Genomic DNA, 3,821 nt, shown 5'->3' on the forward strand with positions numbered 1-3,821 from the left:
TGATGGACAGGGAGGCCTGGCGTGCTGTGATTCATGGGGTGGCAAAGAGTCGGACACTACTGAGCGACTGAACTGAACTGAACTGAACTGATCCTAGTGGGTGTAAGGTGTTCTCTCATTGCTTTGATTTGCATTTCTTTGATAATTAGTGATGTTGAGCATCTTTTTATATGCTTGCTGGCCATGTGTATATTCCTTTGAAGAAATGTCTGTTCAAGTCCTTTGCTCATTTTAAAACTGGGTTATTTTGTTGTCATTGTTGTTGAGTTTTAGTTCTTTTTAGAGTCTAAATATTAACCCCTTATTGGATATATGTTTTACAATTTTTTTTCCCATTCCATAGATTGCTGTTTCACTCTGTTGATTGTTTTCTTGCTACAGAGAAGTTTTTAAGTTTGGTGGAGTCCCATTGGTCTATTTTTGCATTTGCTGCCTATACTTTTGGTTTCAAGAAATCACTGCAAGATCCAGTGTTATGAAAATTTTCGTATATGTTTTATTCTAGGCTTTTAATAGTTTCAGATCTTAAAATTAGGTATTTAATCCATTTTAAGTTACTTTTTGAGTTGTATGGTGTAAAATAACTGTCTACCTTCCTTTTTTTGGTAGAAAAAAGTTTCCTTAATATCATTTGTTGAAGAGATGGTCCTTCCCCACTGTGTAGTCTTGGAACCCTTGTTGAAGATTATTTGGTCAAATGCTAAAGGGTTTACTTCTAAACTTTTTATTCTGTTCCATTGGCCTAAGTGTGCGTGCTAGGTCATTTCAGTTGTATCCAACTCTTTATGACCCTATGGACTATAGCCTGTCAGGTTCCTCTGTCTGTGGGATTCTCTAGCAAGAATACTGGAGTGGGTTGCCTGTCCTTCTCCAGGGAGTCTTCCTGACCAAGGGATGGAACCCTGTTCTCTTAAGTCTCCTGCATTAGCAAATGGGTTCTTTACCACTAGTGCCATATGGGAAACCCTCTGCATCTGGCTTTATGCCAGTACTGTGCTGTTTTGATTACTGTTGTTTTATAATATGCTTTGACATAAGGAAGAATGAGACCCCTAGCTTTGTTTTTATTTCTCAAGGTTGTTTTGGCTATTTGGAGTCCTTTGAGATTCCATATGTATTTTGGAAAATTTTTCTGTTTTTGAAATAAATGCCATTAGGATTTTGATGACAGTTGCATTGAATCTGTATGATGTGTCAAGTAGTATGGACATTTTAACATATTAAGTCTTTCAATCCATGAACATGAGCTGTCATTCCATTTATTTATATCTTTTTAAAAAATAAATGTTTTGTAGGTTTCAGTGTACAAGTCCTCTGTTTCCTTGGTTAAGCTTATTCCTAACAATTTAATTCACTTTGATGCTTTTGCAAATGAGATTGTTTTCAATCCCATAATTTCTTATTTGGATTATTCATTGTTGTGGATAGAAATACCTTGGTTTTTTGTACACTAATATTTTATATCATCAGTTCAGTTCAGTTCAGTCACTCAGTCGTGTCCGACTCTTTGCCACCCCATGAATCACAGCACACCAGGCCTCCCTGTCCATCATCAACTCCCGGATTTCACTCAAACTCATGTCCATAGAGTCGGTGATGCCATCCAGCCATCTCATTCTCTGTCGTCCCCTTCTCCTCCCACCCCCAATCCTTCCCAGCATCAGACTCTTTTCCAGTGAGTCAACTCGTTGCATGAGGTGGCCAAAGTATTGCAGTTTCAGCTTTAGCATCAGTCCTTCCAATGAACACCCAGGATTGATCTCCTTTAGAATGGACTGGTTGGATCTCCTTGCAGTCCAAGGGACTCTCAAGAGTCTTCTCCAGCACCACAGTTCAAAAGCATCCATTCTTTGGCGATCAGCTTTCTTCACAGTCCAACTCTCACATCCATACATGACCACGGGAAAAACCATAGCCTTGACTAGACGGACCTTTGTTGGCAAAGTAATGTCTCTGCTTTTTAATATGCTATCTAGGTTGGTCATAACTTTCCTTCCAAGGAGTAAGCGTCTTTTAACTTCATGGCTGCAATCAGCATCTGCAGTGATTTGACTTGCTAGTTGTAGCAATTTTTGATCTGCGTTTTCTACATGTAAGATCATGTCTTATGTGAACAGAAATAATTTTCCTTCTGTTTTCCAATCTGAATACCTTTCATTTTTCAAATAATAAATGTTTTTCAAAATAATAAAAGATGTTTTTTCAAAAATAAAAATAGTTTTCAAATATTTTTCAAAAATAAGCGCTTTTCAAGCAAGAAACAGTATTACAAACTGAATACCATTTATTTTTCTTGCCTAATTGCTCTGGCTAAAAGACTTTTGGTACTGTGTCAAACACAAGTGGTAAGAGTGGGCATCCTTGCCTTTTTCCTGTTTTTAGAGGAATAGCTTTCAGTTTTTCATTGTTGACTATTATGTTAGCTGTGAGCTTTTCATATATGGCATTTATTATATTAAGGTAATTTCCTCCCATTCCTAGTCTGTTGAATGTTTCCATAGATTGTTGAGTTTTCTCTGAGGCTTTTTCTGTGTGTGTGGAGATGATCATGTGTTTTTTGTACTTCATTCTTAAATACATCATATTACATTGATTTGCAGGTGTGTGTTTCTTTGTATTCTAGGAATATACCTGCTTGGTTATGGTGTGTGATTTCTTTAATGAGCTGCTGAATTTAGCTTCATAGTATTTTCTCTTCTTGTATTACTAGACTTTTGTATCAGGGTAATGCTGACTTCACGAAATGAATCTGGAAGTGTTTCTTCCTCTACAGTATTTTGGAAAAGTTTGAGAAGGAGTGTCTTTAATTATGTTTTTTAATATTTGGTAGAGTTCACAAGTGGAGCCATGTGATACTGGTCTTTTCTTTGTTGAGAGATTTTTGATTACTGCCTCAATACCTGTATGACCTTCAGATCTGTACAATTTTTTATTTTATTCTTCATGATTCAGTTTTGATAGGTTGTGTGTTCCTAGGAATTTATCCATTTCTTCTAGGTTATTCAGTTTTTTATTACATAATTATTTATAGTAATCTCTTATGATCTTTTTTATTTCTGTGGTATCAATTGTAATATCTCCTCTTTCATTTCTGAAATTTGTTACTTGAGTCTTTTTTTCCTTAGTCTCATAAGAGTTTGTCAATATTGTTGAGTGTTTCAAAATGCCAACTCAAATATCAGTGCTCTTGTAGTTAAGTTTGTTTGTGTGTGTATTTTGAATCAACATCCTGGGGGAAGACTCAGTGGCATATAGTAGTTTCCATTACATTAAGATCATGATTTAAAAAATTCTTTCTAATTTTTCAGGAAGCAGACTATATTAATGAAACATAATATCATAAGAAAAAAGCTTGAGTTGGCTGCATGCACTGCAGCAGGAGGTTGGAGAGACACTAGGCCAGGGTTCTGCCTGACTTTGCACCCACTGGGACCTCAACCCGAAGGGGCTCCCAACAGGAGTGTGGTGCGTGTGTGGGGATTCCTTGTGCAGCAGCTCTGACTTAAGGGAGGTTTTGTGGTTAAAAACCACCATTTTCCTTAGAAAAGCTGTTGCCATTTTGAGGGTGAATCTGTGTGGTCAGCGGCGGCCCTGCCAACAGCTTTTGGAAGCCACCCACACAGGGAGGGTTCGCAACTTGCCTGCCAGCTACTGTTCCTGTGAATTTGACTTCTCCAGATGTATCCTGGAGAATGTTACATGTGCCCTTAAGAAAAATATGTATTTTGCTGCTGTCGGATGAAATGGCTGCCCAAAGTCACTCCAAACCCATTGACATCTCATAACTCATTACTGGACACTTCATTGCACTCCAGAGAGAA

Source organism: Moschus berezovskii, chromosome 13 (genome assembly GCF_049115385.1).
Source record: "Moschus berezovskii isolate FMDL1 chromosome 13, NW_MosBer_1.0, whole genome shotgun sequence".
Classification (NCBI taxonomy): Eukaryota; Metazoa; Chordata; class Mammalia; order Artiodactyla; family Moschidae; genus Moschus; species Moschus berezovskii.